General features: G+C 34.6%; 1 pseudogene across 1 annotated transcript in view; it reads right to left on the bottom strand.

Annotated features, from left to right (window-relative positions):
• Nucleotides 1–4,496: 4,496 nt before the first annotated feature.
• The window catches only part of LOC148938705 (glutathione S-transferase Mu 5-like), a 39,389-nt pseudogene continuing 22,468 nt past the window's right edge, over nt 4,497–21,417 (bottom strand). Inside the window, exons 4-6 of the transcript XR_016143645.1 lie at nt 17,750–17,845; nt 14,071–14,281; nt 4,497–5,356 (exon numbers count right to left, since the gene is read on the bottom strand). The product of XR_016143645.1 is annotated as a glutathione S-transferase Mu 5-like (transcript). The remainder of the gene's footprint in view (nt 5,357–14,070; nt 14,282–17,749; nt 17,846–21,417) is intronic.

Below are 21,417 nucleotides of genomic sequence, written 5' to 3'. Positions count from 1 at the left end.
TTGGAAGATCTTTCCATGAAGGATTTTTCGTGGGAGAAGAGAATTTTCCATGGACGGGAGCTGGATTTCCCTGTATTATTTAAAAAATTATCAGAAATTAAGTATAAAAAAAAAGTTTTTGACTGAAAGAAAGGAGCAACATTAAAACTTAAACGAACAGAAATTATTGCATACATGAGGGGGGTTGCCCCTCATCAATACCTCAGTCTTTACGCTAAAGTTTTTTTAGAATTTAAAAAAAATCTCATTATCAAGGAGGCACTGTGCCTCTATAAAGAGGCGACCCACCACAATGTTAAGCGATTTCCGGTCCTAGCGGTTGCAGAGAGACAGCGGTAATCGCATTTTGTAGCCCAAGGTCAAACCAAGAAACGTGCAAAATTTCACCCCCCTCTGACTTTATCTTCATGGGTAAAAGTGGGCCGGAAGTTTCGACCCTCCGACCACAGCCCCCCTTTAACGTTGTCCGATTGGGTTGAAATTTAGACGTTAAGCTTTCCTAGGGCCCGGGAGATTATCCTCGAAATTTCAGCTCAATCGGATCACTCCTTCCCTGTTTTCCAAAAACCAAATATAGCCACTTTTTTCAAATTTTTCAAGTCAAGTTCAAATTTTTTTTTCCTTCTTAGCCACGCCTACAGGCCACAGTTGGCAACTGATCCGGGTGAATGAGGACTCATTCGAAGCAGAATTCGACCTGTTAGGGCCTAATTATCCCCCAGATTTACATTTACCAAAAACCTCGTTTTCCTATAAGAGCCCATGTTAATTTTTCCCACCACAGCCCCCCTTTAACGTGGTCTGATCGGGCTGAAATTTAGAGGATAAGCTTTCCTGGGGCCTGGGAGCTTGTCCTCGAAATTTCATTTCAATCTGATCACTCCTTCCCTGTTTTCGAAAAACCAAATATCAAGTTTTGTGGGGATTTGCTTGTGTCAAAAATAGATTCCACTTACTAAAAAACAATTACAATTGTGTCTCTTTAGTACAGCTATCGATACTCCTGACTGTCAGGCGGAAGACCCGGGTTCGATTCACCGTCAGAGGAAATTTTTTATATACTGAATTTAAAGTTTAAAAAAGAAACTCAGTTTCTTTTTTAAATTATTTGAAAAAAATTACGTTTTCTAAAGAGTTAAAGACCCTTAAAACACCCTATCGAGAAAGAAAAGAATAATACACAATCATCTAACAGTTAGTCAAGCAATAATAAGTAATAAACTGTACAAAAACGTGCAGAAATTATTTGAAAAAAACTACGTTTTCTAAAGAGTTAAAGAGGCTGAGTCAAAAATTCGAACCTTAAAACGTACAGGGATTAGAAGGTACAGTTGGGGGGCTGCCGCCGCCCAAACCCCCGCTTTCGCAGCCTTTAAATAAAAACAAAAAATTTAAACTGAAAGTAAGGAGCGACATTAAAACTTAAAACGAACAGAAATTATTCCGTATATGAAAGGGGCTGTGCCCTCCTCAACGCCTCGCTCTTTACGCTAAAGTTTGACTTTCTCACAACTCTTTTTTTTAAACAATAAAAACTTTAGTGATAAAGAGCGAGGTATTCAGGAGGCGGAAACCCCCCTCATATACGCAATGATTTTTGTTCGTTTTAAGTTTTAATGCTGCTCCTTACGTTCATCTGAATTTTTTTATTTATTTAATCTCTCATAGTCTCTGACGTGTTCTTTGAATAAGCTCCACCAGAATAATGAATATAAATACGAACAGGACACAGCCCTGCGACCAGACAGAGAAAAAGAAAAAAGAAGAAGCATCACTTATCCAAAGACCCCGACCGACAGATCTTCAGAAATGAAGAATATAAAACTTATTAATTGAAAATATAGAGAGAAAAAGGGGGATAATATTTAAACACAGCAGCAAAATGAAAAAACAACAAATTTTAAATAATAAAATCTGAATATTTCGACTCCACGTCCGGGAGCTTTTATCTATGGAAAAAAAGTAATAGGCTAAGTTAAACACAACATATACAGAAAAACAAAAACAAATAAATAAAACTAGCGTCTTAATTACTCCCAAATATCACTGAAGCAATCACTGCAACTAGTATAAAGTTCATTTTATAAATTTTATAATGTAAAATTCTCGTCATTTTTTGTTAATCTTAAAAATTTTTAATGAATTTCTTTTTTTACTAACGTGTTGATCGTCGGTGTCCTCAACTCATATTGGGTTGAGCAAGATACAACTTACAAATTTTATGAGGTCATTCTTGTTGATCCAATGCATAAGGTAAAATAATTCCCCCATGGACAAGCTTTGCTTTTTAGGGGATGCAGCAATAGTTTTTTGTAGATATGTTTTTTTTTCAATAAATCCTTCTTCTTCTTCTTATTTATTATTTGTTAATTTGGAGAGCCTAGTGACAATAGATTATTTCATTTAAAAACAACTCCTGAAAACCTGTGACATTTTGGAAACTTAAATCAACGTGGATCTTTTAACTTGTTGGCAAAACTAAATGACCATTAAATTACTTTATTTGTATCGGTGGTCTCAGTATAAAGCCAGGTAATTTTTTTATTCTATAGTTTTGCTAGGTTTAAAAAAAGTTTAGAATAATAGATGAAGATAGTTCAGATAAAAAGGAAAATGTAGTTTATCTTTGTGATCAATGTGTCTTCCTTCTATAAAAGGGGTTTCAGAAAAAATCGCCAGAAATCTTAAGAAAAATGATATTTTTACTTATCAAGGTAAAGACCCCGTCCCTAAGTTCAGTAAAAACCTGGCAAAACTATATGCCACTTCCACATTTACAACATGATACGAATTCTTGACCCTTCAGATTTAAAAGATCCTGTGCTAAACAAGCTTTATTTATAATTGGACAAATGTAACGTAGTTTTCTGCTTTATCATTTATTCCACTTGAACAAATCTTAGTCACTTATATATTTTTACCCTATTATTTTATTCTGTCTAAATAGCTTATCAATTCTTCCAATTTGGGTTTGTTTCATATTGATACCCACGTTGTATGTTTTTGTCTTTCTATTTATTTTATTCTCTTTTTTCTAGTTTAAATCGTTCTCATTTCCGCCAAGAAATTGTGAACTAGATTATTTTGGACTTTTTCTAGTATCGTAGAAAAAGGGAAGCAAACCACCACAAGAAAAGCTCCTCAGTAATATATGGTAGAAGCCCTAATTATTACCCTTGGTTTGAGCAGATACAGTTAAGCGGAAACATCATACGTGCGAAATTACGAAAAAAGATAATATTTATTTTCCAAAGGCTATCACAAGCTCTGATAGAGCCGAATTCGCTTCATATGTCAAAAAGAGATAGACAAAGCAAATAATACAACAAGAAAAGAAACACCAATCAAGCATAAAAATGTTCGATAAGAATTTAACAAATGACTAGAATAGAAACAGAAGAATAGAAGAAGAAGGGGTGGGGGATAAAAGAAAATCACAGTAAAGAAGAAAAACATTGCCGAAATCGTGTTCAAGGTCAAATAAATAAAATAAAAAAAAAAAACACTTAAAATCAAGCCAAATTAGTTGTCAAAAGAAATATTTACAATTAAAAAAAGGAATACACTTAAAGGAAAATTTTTTTTAAATTAAAGGTCAGAAAAGAAATTTAACATAAATAAGTATCCACAAAAGGGAAAATAAAAGGGACAAAGATAAAGAGAAAAAAAGACCCATGATTATTGTGAACATACACAACAACTAAAATAAGGAACGGAGGAATTGATTTTGGTACAGAGCATAGTTCAGTGATTATTTAGGTGCGCCAAAATAAAGGGGATAAAACTTTTCCGGAACCTCTCAGTAACGGTATGGATAGGTGAATATGTTGGAATTGCCAAGGAAGCTAAGCGGGGGAGACGGGGTATAATGGGGTCATGTAAATCAGGAAAGATGTCCTCAGTACGAGGATTAGATATTGCGGATTTAGTAAAACGCAAACAAATCCGTACTCTCTTTACTTTTAACGTGGTAATACCTGCGGATTTAAGGAGGAAGGAGTATGGAATTTTGCTCTCTTTATAGATGATCCTGAGCGAACGCTTTTGGACCAACTCAATTTTGTCACTAAGCTCGCTTGAAAGATGCGAATGCCAGATCGGACATAAATACTCTAATAGCGGCCTGTTAAATGATAAATGAACAAGGAGGGACTGCATCTTAGAGCAATTAAATTTGTTTAAAATTTTTAACAGAGATAATGAAACGTTTGCTTGTTTAACAATATTAGAAACATGCATGTCCCATTTAAGATAATTTGAAATTGTGACACCAAGGAGTTTAACATATTTCACATGCATTTCAGGTGGAATAGGGTCAAGGAAAGCGGGAGTGGATTTCAAAAAATTTATCGTCATTATATTTGAATTGGTGGAATTTACTTTCATATTTAGGTTCTTAGCTTCATCCGAAATGTGGGTTAGGATTTAGAGGGAGTCACTTTTAGTATTCCTGTGACATACATCAAGGATCAACAAGTCATCCACGTATTTCCACCTTTGGGGAAAATCCCTACCAATATCGTTAATCATGACTAGAAATAAAAGTGGTCCCAATAAGGTTCCTTGAGGAATTCCACAATAAATTACTGAAGTTTCTTGGAGTTGTGCTGGAAGCGTGCTTCAACTTTAAATATCTTGTCCGTCATATTTCTGCCAAGATTGCTCGTAGCATCGGAATGATAAGAAAACTTAAGCACAGATAGATGGATAGATAGATAAGTATTCAAAAAACCCAAGGACCGTATACACACAAAAATTTATAAAAACAAGAAAAGCACCAACAGAACACATTACAAAACACACAGAAAAAGAATAAAAAGCAAAAAAAAAATACCTAATCTAGAGACAAAATAAATTAATTGTATGAAATTTTTTTTACGCATTTATCTATGTACAGACAAACTCTTTGGATTACTACTTTGGAAGCTGCAAATCAACCCCATGTAGATATTTTCCCTTAAATCAGATCAGAGGGCCGGGGCACTTCCAGAGAAAATGGTCCAAATCTTCGTCCTCATCTTTACAAAGAGGACACACATACCGTCCTTCAGGATATACTATCTTTTTGTCGAACACCTTTTGCCTGCTCTGGATTGGAAATAAATTCACCCTAAGCTGAATCCATCGACATCAAATCATAGCCATTAAATTAAATTTAAAATAAACCCATATTTTCCCGGATACTACCATAAGGATATTTTATTTCTCTCTTGTGTATACACTGCTAGTATACTGTATGGTCTTCTACGTTCATAGTTCATCTGCATCCATTGAAGGGTGCTACCATTTCGGCGAACCGTCACAAGCACGAAACGTTATAACATGGAACCGTCAGAACCTCGAACCGTCATAACATCTAAAAAAATTTATAAGTTTATATAATAGTAATAAGTATATAATAGTTTAGAAACAAATTTGGGCTATATATTTGCGCTACAAGGGGGTGGAGGTAAAGCGTAGCATACATGAAACACGTAACCTAACCTAGGTACGTTTTCCCCCCGAAACCCCAAAAAACTAAAGTTTGAAAATTTTCGATTTTATGACGGTTCGAGGTTCTGACAGATTTTTTTGTCAATGTTATGACGGATTTTGTACTGCTCCCGACGTTCGTGCTCCAGACGGTTCGATGTTATGACGCCTTCCCCATTGAGAGTACTTCAAAATGAAATAGTTAGAGCAATGATGGGTGTAGATAAACGTTCTTCAATTAGGTTCAGCTATGATGAACTTCAGATATAACCCATTTTTGGTCTGGTGAAATTTTATAATGCTTTATTAATGTTTAAGCGCCAAAATAATTTGTTGCCCAATTGCTTTGCGGTCTTTTTTTTACCGATTTTAGGTGCTCACGAGCATAATACAAGGAGCTTAATTCAGTCTACAAACTCTAGAGTAGTTACTACACGATCAAAGTTTTCTGTGCGTCATGTTTGCCCTTGAGCCTGGAATAGTTTGCCTCAGAATATTGTAAAGGAACCAAACCCGAGTGAGTTGAGAAGGCTGCTGAAAGACCATTGTTTTAGGGTTTATACAAAGGATGGGTGATGAGTTCTCTGGTTCTTTTGTTTATTTAATCAATCAAACTTTTTATTTGGTTTATGATGGGAGGTACCGACCGGTTTTTTTTGCATTTGATTTTTTGTCATTTCTTGTTTTGTCTTGCCTTTCTTGTCATTTCATTTCTTTGTTTTTGGTGTGTGGAGTTTATTTAAATTTAGACCTAATGGGGGGATTATTTACCTAGACAAGCTTTGCTACAAGTTTTGTTATGGTTTTGTTGATTAATAAACCCTTTCTTCTAAAAAAAAACGTCTTTTGTCGTTTTTGTCGCTTCCAGTATTTTTGTCAGCCATATAAAACCCCATTTTCGTTTTTTTGTTCTCTCTTTGATTTTTTTGTGATGGCAGGCCAATGTGGTTTATAAAATTATCAAAGTTTCGAAGGTTATAATAAGTTTTGATTCTATTTAGAACAAGTATAATTGTATATTATCATTTTTAATTAGTTATTATGAATTATTGTAATACTTATCATAATTATTATTTATGATAACTATTAGAATTAAGTATAGTATTATTTTATATTATTATACTTTATGCATTTTTAATGGAAATGCCAATCCAAAATGTAAGTGAAATTACATTAAAAACAAAGATAATTTACACTTTTCGATTAATGGAAAAATTCATTGATCATCCGGATGCTATTACACCAGATGCAATCAGGGCAGCCATTCCCAAAGCAGTTATTCAGCTCCCTATTTCTCCTGTGTTCTGTGGTTCTGTTTTTAAAAATAAGGGGGTCCAAGCACAATTGGATGTAGTATTTGCTTACTTCCCTCTCCCCTAGATTTACCCCAAGTAGGAAGTACCCATCCAGATACGGGGAAAGTCAACCTTTTATTTTTAAATAAATGAAAAAACGAAACAATTAACATGAACATTTCAACTCAAAGCAATGCTTGTGCGAGTCACACCTGATATTGGTAAACCAATTTATATTACACTATGAAATGAAAAGAGGAGAGCTGATAACATAAGAGAGGGATAAAGAATTAGAAAGAAAAGAATTGAGAAGAGGTGGAGTCAAAGAAGGAGAGTGAGAGGATAAGATACGAAAGAAAAATTAAGACATTAACTCATGCGGTATCAAATACTGTGTAAGAGAGGTATCGTTTTTGAAATGTGCCAAATGATTTATGGATTTAATAGATTCATTAATTGAGTTCCATACAGAGATCTCTTCCATAAAATGGATAGTGTTGAGACCTTGTAAGCCTTCTTCTCGGTAGCACAACATTGTACTGGTTGCAGCGGAGAGCTCTTCCTCGATGGATTGTGCTACCAAGTTCGAAGTACCTGGAAAGACCTTGAGGGATTCTAGTCAATATTGCCGAGTGTGCTAAACGCAGATTACTAACGTTATGCTTTTAAAATTGCAACTGATCCTTTTGTGGGTAGGCTCGCCTTTTTGTGGGTTAATGCAGACACCCTAGATGCCGGATTCTATGTTTAAACAATAGAACTGGCAAAAATAGAAAGAATTGCTGGTTTGATACAAATGCATGCCAATGAGCAAAATCCAATTAGCTCAGCACAAACAGGAGATATTTCTGCAGTAGTAGGATTTGAAGAGACTAAAATAGGTGGTACGTTGCTAGTGAAAAGCAAAAAGCTAAACTAGAAGCCATCACATTTCCATTGCCTGTAATCGGTTATTCTATTAAACCTAGAAAGCTACGGATCAGGATCAGTTAACACTATCTATTTCCAAGCCCATGACTCCATTTCGCTTCCAGGTAAAAAAGAGATGCATACAGTAGTGCGTTCGCCAAACCTAAATAAAAATTCACAGGAACAATGTCAACTTTGTACCCATAAAATATTGATAAATATTTACTCTAGCAGTTACACAGGAGCGTAATTTGTTGTGGGGCGGGGGTGGGGCAAATTCCCCTCCTAGACCTCAGTCTCCCCCCCCTAGCTGAAATTTAGTTTCTCCAAAAATCTTGTAAACTAACATAAGCCTGCATAATTCAAGCATCCACAGAAACGGGTCAGTTTTCTTTAGTATATCTGTATCTTTTTTGTCACTATAAGGCTCATTTTTCAATTTTTACTGTCATTTCCACTTGAGTTCGGAAAATTTGATCCAACTTTGCGCCCCCCCCCAGAATTTTGACTAAATTACGCCACTGCAGTTTGAAGGCAGTAGATGCTTCAACCAAGCAAGAACTACCTACTGGTTTAGAGGTTGAAAATATAGTTTAAGCCTGCAATAAGGAAAGGCAATGGGCGCTACTTTGACATTCTGCTTGCTGCCTAACAACAAGAAAACCACCCTCGTGCAAAAAGTTGGCAGCAGAAGAAAATCAGTCAAGTCGGTAGCCAAGTGGATTCCGATTTTTTAGCTTTAAGGGTATGCTTACTTTTTGCATGAGGGCTTGATTTTTTAGCTATTTAAAAGCTATTTTTAGCAATTTAATTTTTTAGCTGAATTAAAATCAAGTATTTTGCAATAGGCATCAAGACATGACTAATTGTGGAAAAAAGCTAAAACAGATAGTCCGGGTGATTGAGAGGCAAATCAGGGATAAGCTCTTTTTATAATTGTATAAAAATGATGTGATTTCATTTGTTGATAGATAAGTCTATCTATCATCCATCCATGTGTCATTACTAGGGCATAAACTATCCCACAGAACTATAAGTCATAGAACTATCCCACCATATGGCTATCCCTGGTGTTTAAATTACCGGTTCAAAAGGCTGTTAGGCTATGCATTACAGACTACATTTACAGCCCATTCCCTGCTTGCGCCACTGTTTTGCAGTAAGGCCATTCTGGATATTACAGATATAGATCAAATAGAGTCTTGCCTGAAAGCAAATGCGACCTTATAAATTATAAATTGGCCAGTCAATATCGATGTGCAGTTAGCGGAGAAAAGAAGCAGAAAGCAGTTTTAAAGTAAATGGTATAGGCGCACGCCACTTGGCTACATTAGCTGCAGAACACCATGTTATTGTTCTCCAACTCTCTATGTGTAAGGGTACTATGATTAGGTAGTGGGATAATCCCCTAGAGGCACTAGGTTACTTATGCACCATGATGTTATTCAAATTTCTTATCTTAATTTTATGGCAAACGTTGTTGCAATTGTAAGAATACCAACGTACGTACACTTGCGTTTTTTAAAATTGATCGAAGCAAAAAAAAGCGATTATGAATGGGTCAGCCCATACCACAGTTCATATAATTATCCAGTATGATCATTACCTATCTCACCCATTATAAAAACCCGGACCGGGGTGCGAGTGCTCCAGAGAACGTAGAAACATAAGCGGCGTCAGATCTTTTCACGGGTAGACAAGTCAGACGCGAAACAATCGGAAACAAGTGGAAACCCGCTATTAATAACTGCACGAAGAAGTGGGAGGAGCTTTTTGTTCGCACCGAGAACGAAGACCAGAAATGATCTGCGATAATCTTACTGGATAATTATATGAACTGTGGTCCATACTATCTGGGACCGGTACCTATGGTTTTGCACAGTGGAGCAACATATTTTTTAATTTTATTGATGCCGGAAGTATCGATGTGGAATGGATCATACTTTTGAGCAAGGAATTCGGGAACAGATTCAACTTGCAGTAGATAAAGCCAACTTAATACTCTTTATAGTAAATTACAAGTCCCGAGAGGCCGAATTGGAACCTGGAGTCAAGATATCATAAAAACATGAAAACCAAAAACCTGGCAAAGAATGCCAGAACGGAAACAAAGAAATGAGAATGAAAAATCATTTTTTAGTCAATAACAAGGATGAAAGATCCTTTGCCTATAACAAGTTCAGCTCAATCTGAGCCACAATGTGAGCTAAAAAAAATTTCAGACCAGACCCCAAAAGTTGATTAACTACCATTGCCCTGCATCATCTGATGATAACCTTCCACCATTTTCCCCTCATGATTGTACATCAGCACAAGCTAATTTAGAAAATACTAATCAGATTTCTGCTCTCTGTTGGGGGTACATGTTTTTGTTATGTTGAATTAATCAAATAAAACAGTAAAAACAGCCACTTTTGCATTTTCTGATGACATAAAAGACACATAAAAATGTAGTCCTATATCCGCCCGCTATGATTACTTCTTATGCTTCAATTTCGTTCAAGTTTTTGTATCACTAATAAAGGAGGCAAAGTAGCACATTTTACAGTTTTTCTTTTGATTATTTCTATTTTATTTATGTAGGATACCACTTTTTCACGGAGAAACTGTATTTTTATCTTTTAAGTATTCTGACATCATCATGACGTCATGTTCAATTCCTAGGAATGGCTTTTTGCTGAGTTCAGAGTAATGTCAGGAGAGATATTAGTATATATAAAAAAATGCGACTGAGATATCAACTACACTGTCCATAGTAGAATTAATAAAAGCACATACTTTACAGTCAGTATGATAATTGACATCATAATTAACTTTATGATTACTGACATCATACCTGACATCATAATTAACATTATGATTACTAAATAGCATGGACTGAAACTGATAGTTCAGTATAAAGTATTTCCAGGTCCCAGTTTTGAAGTGTTCTTACACTTTGACGCGTTTTTTCCCAAGAGGAGAGATCCTTTGAACTCTGCTCGAAGGGAAAGGTAAATTCCCGCTCCCACCCCTCCCAGCATGAGTAAGTGCATTATTTTTGTAAGATGACATGCACACACGAGGAGGAGAATCACACCCCCCCGTGCTAAAAGGCGCTTGCCAAGAGGATCTTCAAACTATCCTTTAAAGGAAATGACTAAACCCTCCCCTGCGTGAGTATGTATGTACACACAGACTGGATAACCATGACCCCCCTCCCCCAGCTTAGTTAAAAGGCTCTTCTCCATCAAAACGCTGTAAAAACACACATAAAATAATCCATCCGATATTTGAACTTAAACGTGCATATAAATAAAAGACTACTAGAGCTGGACAGTTTTTCCCAAGATATTGGCAACCAAGGTTTCTTTTCCAAATTTTTGCAATTAAGTTATACTTAAGTTAAAACGCTGAACTTAAAAAGAAAATTATTCTTGTATTGTGCTCCGAGACGCCGCACCAACTTTCCTTCCTCAGGAACCAGTTTGAGTCTCCAGTCTCATCAAATTCGTTTGCCGGGTTTCCCAACCGGATAAGAAAACGAATACAATAATAGTAAATGCCGGAAGTAAACGCAATTTTTGTTTAGGTCATGCCCCCCCCCCATCTCGAAATCTTGAGATATACTTTATTGTTTCATACTATGTCTGATGCTTGTCACGGCGTTCTACTATTTCTATCGTTTTAGTCCCCTCCCCCAAATGTTTGAGCTTCTTCATCCCCGAAAATATGTTCCTGCGTACCTTCCAAACATTAGCACAAATTCAAAAACAAAATTAACCCATATAGATTGAATAAGGAGAGTTGTGGCATCCTCTCAGACGTCTCAACTGCATCTCTAGCATCTTTTACAGCCTGGTATTTGGTATAAAAGCAGCAGTCAGTAACCCTTCTTTATGGAAATTAGGGAGTAGGATTTCTCACCTCCCGCCCCTCCTCTATGAAATCCGAAGGTTTGTATCCGTTCATATGATTTAAGAAAAAATTCTTATTCAGTGTTTTAAAATATGTCCTTTATCCAATGAAACTTTTCACCTTCAAAATATTTTCCTCTGCAAGTGCCTGGCATTGGCATAAATTCAAAGCTTAATTTTTAAGCAATGTCAATTTAAGTTAAAATTTGATGTATAAATCAATTTTTTGAACCAATGAAATTGAAAAGGAGGTATCTAGCATTTTCTCAGCCGTCACCAATTTATAAAGGGTGAAAAAATGGCAGCCACTGAAACCATAATTGATACGAAAAAAATCACCGACCGTAGCACAAGAAAAGAGAACAAAAAAGAGAAAGAAAAAAAAGTGGATAAAAAAAAGAGAGAGATAAGAATTGTCTAGAGTCTTGGTAAAACCAGTCAGATAAGTTTATTATCAGATAAGTATTATATCTATAAAAAACTTTCAATAAGTCCAAAAAAGGTGTTATTGCACTTCTTAATAAGTAATAATAATAATAATTCCATTATAATAATAATTGATTATTATAATAGAATATTAGTATAGGTGAGAATTATAATAATAATAATCACAGACCGTAGCACAAGAAAAGAGAATAAAAAAGAGAAAGAAAAAAGGGAATAAAACAAAAAGAATAAAAAAAGAGATAAGAAATGTTTAGGTTGTTCGATAATAATTTGAGGAGAAAAAATATTTACTGCAAGGGATTTCGGATGTAAAAAACATAATTATATTATAAGCTCCTTATAACCAGTTTTTTAACCTTCAAAGACACTTTCAAAGCTGAAAGAATACCGAGACATTGAATTATCTGAAATCGTCACTGATTGATAGTCCTCATCCATTCCGCTTCTGCCTTCATCGAGGCTTCGGCATTGACGAGGTTTTATAATTTTAATGCAAATCTGTATATAGCGTTGAATATTCCCTCAGAAATAACTGGAAAAGACAAGTTTTATCACTTTCCCATAGCATTTACATTAAGCTTCAGCTCTTCCTGAGCCCCTTAGCCAATTAGTAATTCAAGGACATTTTATAGACACATAATAGACAAATAATTCAAGGATAAATAAATATAAAACATTTCTAAAATAAATTTGAAATACTATCAAACAGTTCGTGATAACGAACGACACGGTAAGGAATCGGCTCGAATGTAACCAAAACTCCAAGAAAAACAGGATTTTCATATCAATATATATATCAAAAGAATTGGCCTTTTATGCTAATTCCAAATATACAAGACATTAATTTTAGTGCAGCCCATCAAAAGCTACGAAAAAAAGCTTCCTGAGAAAATTTGCTTGATTTTCAAAAAAGGGGAGAAACACCACAAAAAAGACGAGCAATCTTAATGAAAACCGCACCATCAGATTCGGCGTATCAGATAACTACTGTTGAGGTTTTAAGCTTCAATCTGCAAGAATGTGATTTGTTTTGCCAGAAGAACAATCACGGATGAGTGATTATTTTTTTTCCAGGGGTAAGCTTATCGAACCTATTGAAGGGCAACTAGCTCTCCTCCCATGCGCCAGTTTTCCCAAAGTTACCTGAATATAATTTTGAGATAGGCATTTTGCTTAGCATAGTTGAAAGGTCCAATAACAATGCCTTTGGGAATAACATGATCCCAAAGAGCCCCTGAGGAAAGGGCTTTAAACTATGAAATTTGCCCATTGTTTACGTATCGTTTTTGTTATTGGGAAGTATACAGAAATACTTAGGGGGGGGGGGGTTTCCACGGGGAGAATTTTTTATGGGGAGCAAATTTCCGGCATGGTTAGAAAAACGATAAGAAAAAAGTCTTTTTCAAACGTAAGTATACTAAAGAGAATTTTTCAGGCGGAATTTTCCGCAAGAAATTTTTCGGGGGAATTTTCAGCGAGGATGGAATTATCCGGGGGAATTTTTCACGGGGGGGAGAGTATGTTATGTGGGAGAAATTTTACGTGGGGGAACGAATTTTCCATGAAGGGGAGGCCGGATTTCCCAGCAATATTGAAAAACGATCCCAAATGAAAGTACTAAAACAAGCTTTTTGAACTTAAAGTAAGGAGCAACATAGGAATTTATAACGAAATGAATTCATTTCGTATATAAGGGGGTTCTTCTCTTCCAAAATACTACACTCTTACCGCCCGATAGAATTTTCATCCCAATTATTAAAAAACGACTCTTGACTTACAGTTTAATTAGAATAAAAATATTATCGTGAAGAGGAAGATATGGAAGAGGGGACAAGCCCCCTCATATACGGAATAATTTCTTTCCGTTTTAAGTTTTAATATTGTTCCTTATTTTCAGTTGAAAAAAACTTGGTTTTTATATTTAATATAATCTACAAGAGACGAAAAAAAAGAAAAGAAACACATTCATGAGACTGTGTAATTTATTGCTTGAGAACAGAAAGAAAAAAGAAATTCATTCATTTTGGCAATTAAAATATCATGAACGATACTTAATTAAGCTTTCTGGGCTCCAAATTCCGCCATTCGGTTATTCAAGGGCATTCTGATAAATTTATCAGAATTCATGTATTTCTTGATATTATCAATACTTTCAATTCGGTTTACAAAGTCCTTGAGGTTTGGAAATTCTTCCAAACAGCTTGAGCTGAAGATTTTGTGTTGATCCAACATTTCGTACATGATAAAATCGGGAAACGTTACCTGTAAATTATAGAATCATTTCAGTTTTTCTTTTTTATCTATAAATAACTACAAACGTTTTTTTAATGAAAATACCAAAAAAAGGGTATTTTCCAGTGAAAACACCCAAAACGGTATTTATCGAAATATAGCGGGCTAGTAAAGTATAGAAACATTTCAGTTTTTCTTTTTATCTATAAATAACTATAAACGAGTTTTTTTTAATAAAAATACCAAAAAAAGGGTATTTTCCAGCGAAAACACCCATAACGGTATTTATTGACATACAGCGGGCAAGTAAAGTATAAAATCATTTCAGTCTTTCTTTTTTTTACGATTTAAAATTATTTTACCCTTTTTTACCTATGAAATTATTATCATTTCATAGCTAAGGACTATTCCTTAGATCTTTCGTGTAAAGTCAGGAGCAAAAAGAGTGCAATATGCCCATATGTGAGAAGCCAGAGCTCTCCTTCTGAGTTTTTAATAATACATTCTGGAATTTATCATTATTTTTTCAAGAAAATATTACCGTAATAGTTAATTTATGATGCAATTGTATTGACAAGGGTCTTTCTTGACATAATATTTTTAATAATAATTCACTCTTTTTTATCCATAAAGAAAACTATAAAAGGATTTTTCAAAGAATATATAATTTTTTCCTTTTTTTATAATGATGGTTTTCTTTATATTTTATTTTTAAATATTAATTATATTTTTATTTATGAAAGAAGTAACAATTTATTAAAGTTAAAAGGTGGTTAGAAGATAAAGCCACCCAGGGGAGTTTTGTCTTTTATACGGTTGTTTAGTTTTTTGGTAAAATGTAGCTGCATTAATTGTTTGCTTTGGTAAAATAAAGTATATATATATCTATATAACTCCGTATTTATGTGACAGAAACAATGGATACCTGACACTTACGGAGTTACACTACTTTGGTAAAAACATAATGTATTAAATGTGGAATGCGCAATATGGTTTTTATATGTTTTATTAAAAAACATAATGTATAAAATATGGAATGCGCAATATGGTTTTTATATGTTTTATTAAAAAACATAATGTATAAAATAGGGAATGTGCAATATGGTTTTTGTATGTTTTATTAAAAAACATAATGTATAAAATAGGGAATGCGCAATATGGTTTTTATATGTTTAAAAAAAATACTGAATCAAATATTGAATGATCAATATGGTATTTATATGTTTCAATAATAAAAATAATGTATGAATGAGTGACTGAGAAATAAGGTTTTTATATTTATAATTAAAAAACATACTTTATAAAATAGTTAATGATAAAGATTTTTTTTTTATTTGTTATTAATAAAAATACTGTATAAAACAGGGACTGCGCAATATTGTTTTTATATGTTTTATTAAATAACATAATGTATAATATAGGGAATGCTAAATATTGTTTTTATATGTTTTATTAAAAAACATAATGTATAATATAGGGAATGCGCAATATAGTTTTTCGCCGTTGAAAAAGTTTTAAGATTTTAAAGTTTAACCCATTTTAAAATTTACTTATATTTGTTTGATCATACCATATTATTCCATTGACTTCTTTTAGTACCCATTTTGACATTAATTGTAGTTAATTTGTCGCTCTGCGAATTCCCATTGTTGACGACAATGTATCGATTCCCCATCAGTAATGTAAGGCAATGCAATTAATTTTTAGAATTTGCCATTGAAACGGTTCACTTTGTCCTAATATGTCAAAGCGGCTTGTGATTTTGCTCAATGGATATTTTATAGTTTTAAGAAAAAAAACCGTTATTTAAATTGAGCCGAGTTTTGCTACATCAGTATGTCAAAAGGTTGGAATAGTATTATCAAATTTCAAAGTAAATATGCCAGATTTAAAAGTACAATTTAAGCAGTATTTAAAGTAATGGTGCTAAATGCATGATAAATTGATGAAAGGGAAATGAGTAGCATTCCAAAGTCTTAAGTATTGTTATTTTTCAGGGTTTTCTTTTGTTCCTGTTCTGTATTTGCATCAAAGTAGAGGTATTGAATTAAATGCATTTCAAGCTGCCCTAGAGTTCTTATTCTGAGTAGTAGTAGACTCATTTATAGCAAAGGGTAAGAATATAAGCCTCCGGACTAAGATTAGAATCGGGAGCCAAGATAATGACAGTGGTCAAGCACGACTCTGAAACATGATCACCTCAAAAATCTAAAGGTGATTAGCTCATCACGCCACTACTAAATAACAAAGGACCACTTTCGGAAATTATTTGTTTCCTGAGTGCTTTCGGTGCTGTATATCCCTAGGGTGACATTCAGTAACATCTTGCCGAGAATCATTTCGTTTTTCCGGGTTATTGACACAAGTCGGTCACATAGCTTAATGCAACCATTAGGGTAAATTAAAACGAATGAAGACATACTTCAATCTTTTATGCCTATAAACTAATGCTGTTGAGCGATTTAGCTGTTTATAGTTTATTGGCGGAATTTATTTTGACATTTTTCTGTTGGTAGTTGGTCGGTGGAATTTATTTTGACATTTTGCTGTTGGTAGTTTTCACATTGACTTTCCGCGTTTGTTTTTTTTGTTTTTTTTTCTTCGGCACTTTTCTTTAATACGTTATTTCGTTTCGAGCTGAAGAAGAGAGGCGGTTGTCCTCTCGAAATATTTGCTTTGTTTGTTTATTCAGTATTTCCGTTTGGTCTTAAAAATCCCATTTTTGATCGTTTCCTTTACTTATATCATTAACTCTTTTTCTTTTAATTAATATTTTCTAAACAGTATAAAAAACATAGATGAACCATCCAGATAGCAATCAAGGGCATGTTATGACTTAACAAGCCTGAAAAAAAAATTAATAACAGTGTACTAAATCTATCAGACTCAAAAAAATGGAAAGGACATAACCCTGTTCCACGCCAGACTACTAGGAAACAACCACAACGCTGTTTATTTTTTTTACTTTCACAAATATTTTTACTAATATTGAGTTTGAAACAGAAAGGCTATGAGGATGCTTGTAGAGAACTTGGTTTTAGAACAAAATTCTACTATAGACTTTGTCCACACTGATTAGAAATAGCAACGAGTATAATTACAAAGGAACACCTTCAGTATCGTGCATTAGGAGCAACCGTAAGTATAGGTTCACCTTGAGCATCCATAGGTGCACCTAGTCTAACCTCTGAGAGGGGAGATTACAGGATATTTACCGGGCGGGCGCAAGAAAGAGTTTTAGCCCTAGGCAATAATATTTTTGAAGAGAAATTTCACTTGCTCTTCTTGCATATAGGCACAGTCATCAAAATGACTAGGGTTTTTTCGGGGGGGGGGGAACTATAATTCATCAGAGATTCCACAAGCTTTTAGGGGTTTCAGCACTTTCGTGCACTAATACGTGAATTAGATAGTAACTAACGTGGCCAACGTGAAAAAATAGTATAAAAAAACTAAAATAGATAAACTGTCAAAAAAAAAAAAAAAAATTATTCTTACATTGTAACCAGCGAAGAATTTTAGATTCCCAATAAAATTTTAAAATTCCTTGAGCTTCTGGGACAAAGAATTTTTATAGTTTTCTTTATTTTCATTCTAGAAAAAGAAGTATAAAGGTTAAAAAAGAGAATGCCAAAATTACTTAAGACCTATGGCCTTTAGTCTAGCATTCGTACAAACGAAAAAATGTCACTGGCCACCCGTAAAAGAGTTTATTAAGAATACTGGTAGCCCTGGCTATGAACTTATAACTGCATGGAGTCAGTACGCATTATATAGAAAGGATACAAAATTAATCAGCCAATGAAACTGTGAGAATAATTTTTCTAAAGCTGCATAGGATAGAAGGTTTTCAATTGGCTGATTCATTTGTCTTTTTTTTCTGCAATTCAAAAACGGGTTTAACACCCTCTGGACCTGGGTTGCCAATAGTCAAAAAGAAAAAACAAACTAAGCAAATTGATCCGATCTCGACCATAGAAAGTATAAACCTGCTGCAGTTAGGGCGTAGTTAGATATTTCGTCAAAACCGTGAAAATGGTTTTCAGGGGATTCAAAAACTTATAATTTTAAAGTTGAATTTTTACTAATTGAGGTGGTTTCTAATAGGTCTCTTATAATTTAAGAGCCCAAAAAGTTCTTAAAGGCACAGAAATTGCAGACAAAATTTAAAATGGCAGTGAAAAGTCTTTGCAGGCAAATCACCAACATCAATCAAAGAAAAACAATACTGGCACGTATACAACCACAAAAATAGAAATAAAGGCAGTATTAAATCAGGATTTACGATTATAACCATGACATACAGTTAGCTGTTACACTAATTACTATAGTTTTCTAGTTCTTGTTTCACCGTTTATGCTCCGTTTTCACCGTTCACCTAGTTCTTATTTAACATTTAAAATTTGCTAAGTAAATACAAAATGGCAAATATCACTTAAAATCTCTAAATATATGTATAACTGTGCTTGCATATATATTTTTCCCCCAGATGTGATTGGATAGAACCAATATTCGTAGATTATCAGAGGAAGGCTCACCCGAATAAAAATCTTTAAGACTTAATGCCAATTTTAAGTAACTAAAGAGATCACACTATGTTCAACTGCTGATCTCTGACATTTTTCCCGGAAAATAGCAATTTTCTAGTTCTTGTTTCAACGTTTATGCTCCGTTTTCACCGTTCACCTAGTTCTTATTTAACATTTAAAATTTGCTAAGTAAATACAAAATGGCAAATATCACTTAAAATCTCAAAATGTATGTATAACTGTGCTCGCATATAAATTTTTTCCTCAGATGTGATTGGATTGAACCAATATTCGTAGATTATCAGAAGAATAAAAACTTTATGATTTAATGCCAATTTTAAGTAACTAGAGATCACACTATGTTCAACTGCTGATCTCTGACATTTTCCACGAAATTTTTCAGGTTATTTTTTCCCGACAATTTCTCAGCAATTTTGGATCGAACACGGACGAAATGTAATAATTCTTTTTGACATTTTTCCCGGAATTTCCCGGCAATTTTGGATCGAACACGGACGAAATGTAATCAATACAAAACTCTATGAACTATTGAAACAGTATTGATACATCCTGCTAGTCTCCGATGCCATGCTGACGCCATGTACGGCATTCGTCCATAAACATACATGCAATTTTATAGATTGCATGTATGTTTATGGACGAATGCTGTCCATATGGACATATGGACATGTGTCCATGGTCCACAAATGAACCATTATTATAGACTATTTATCTAATAATACTGGCGGTAATCGAGCATCGCATTGTTGCGTACCGACTATGATGATGGATGCCAGCGGCTTCTTTTTACAGAGAGTGGGGTGTTACCAATATTCGTAGTCATGTATACTCCCGCCATTTAGCCGTGTCCCAGCCATTTAAACATTTGCCTCTCAATTACTTGGACTATTTGTCTTGGCTTTTCTTTGTCTACAATTAGCCATATCTTGATGCAACCTACTGCAAAATACTTCATAACCTCAATTCAAATAACTTCAAGGCCTCTTAAAAGCATTTTCAGGCCCAGAGTTCGGGGGGGGGGGGTTAATCAAAGATATTTTTCGGGGGGGGGGGACAAAAAACCTCACAAATGCATAAAAAAAATATTTATATCCATTTTTGTTACGTTTTTGCGAGTCATACAAACATTTCAGGGGGAAGGCTCAAACACCCCTACCCTCCCTGGGTACGGCCTTGATGAGGGGCGCTTTAGAAGAAATACATGAACTTTCAGATGAATATCGATTTAATACCTACACTATCTTCATTTAGTTGAAAATAGGATGAAGCTTGCAGTGCAGTCGCTGATGAGGATCAAACCTCCTCTTTTATTGCAGATAAAATAAATCTTTTCAGAAAAAAATCAATTTTATTTCGAAAAGTGAATACACTAAATGATACTTTTTTTCAAATCTACATAATTAAAAAGTTAAACTTTAATGTAAAGAGCAAAATTTGAAGGAGTGAGTGCTAAAATTGGACTACTTTCAATTCGTACTTCAAGACTTCAGAAATCAATGGTTTAACTCCAAACTTCAGGAATAAACTCTAAAACAATGGGAATGGGGTAAATAAGTATTTTTCGCAATGCCTTAACAACTGAAGAAATTATTAATGCACAAATGGTTTAAGCAAATTTTTCTTTTAATTCATGGGTTTGGAAAGACAATTGGCAAACAAAAGACTTGCAATTAGCGACTAGTTGCTGCTTGCAAGCTATGCTGCGAATGATTTTAGCAAATCATTAGCAAAACTTTGACATACAGAGCGGGGAGTTGAGGGAGGAGGCCAAGCTCTCACGCACATGGTACTTTCAGGTCGTTACATGTTGCATTGTCGCTCTTTATTTCATTCTTTTATTCTTTTATTTTTTAGTTGGTATTTTAGTTGGCAAATTGCCATTGTGGATCAGTATAAGCCTTCATCTGAGAGGCTGTTTATAGGTTTTAATTATTTTTCCACCAATTGGATAACCCAGAACGTTTACTCCATAGCATTTTGGCCCCGGTCGGGCCAAAAATGTAGTTTTATGACCCAAAATGGCAAAAGCCGATACTTTGCTCTAGCACCGTCTCCTTTACTAAAAAGGACACTAGATCTTCAAAATGCAGTCCAAATGAGCAGGGTCGTTACCCTTGAGGGGGGAGGGGGGGGGGGGCACCAAGGTTTGGGTCACTCGGTAAAATTCCGACGCCGCTAAAATTATTTGTTCGGTTAAAAAAAGACCACGAAAATACAGACATGTCATATACAGAAAGTTCAAACTTGGTTGGTAAACGCAGCAGTTTTACCGACTCCTGCCGTGAGTGTGTAGATGATGCCACAACTTTCAATTTGTTTAAATAAACAGCATTATAATAGTGAGATTATATGTACCAAAATCTGAATCTTGGTTGGTAGATGCAGCGATTTTACCGACTCCTGCAGTGATTTTACGTACTGTATTCGAAACAGACATTATGCTAATTTTTGACAAAAACAGTCGGTAAGAATGACCAGCCAGTCGGTAAAATCTCTTCCTCTCCCCCGCCCCCCGCACCGGGAGGCTAGTCACAACCCTGCGAATGAATCCTCTCAGCAAGTCACGATAATTTCAACAAATCACTAAAAGTTTGGCATACAGGACGAGGAATTGAG

This window comes from Artemia sp. Qi Xiang Cuo, unplaced genomic scaffold (genome assembly GCF_049724085.1).
Source record: "Artemia sp. Qi Xiang Cuo unplaced genomic scaffold, ASM4972408v1 HiC_scaffold_3021, whole genome shotgun sequence".
NCBI lineage: Eukaryota > Metazoa > Arthropoda > Branchiopoda > Anostraca > Artemiidae > Artemia > Artemia sp. Qi Xiang Cuo.
This window is presented reverse-complemented; position numbering and strand designations above follow the sequence as displayed.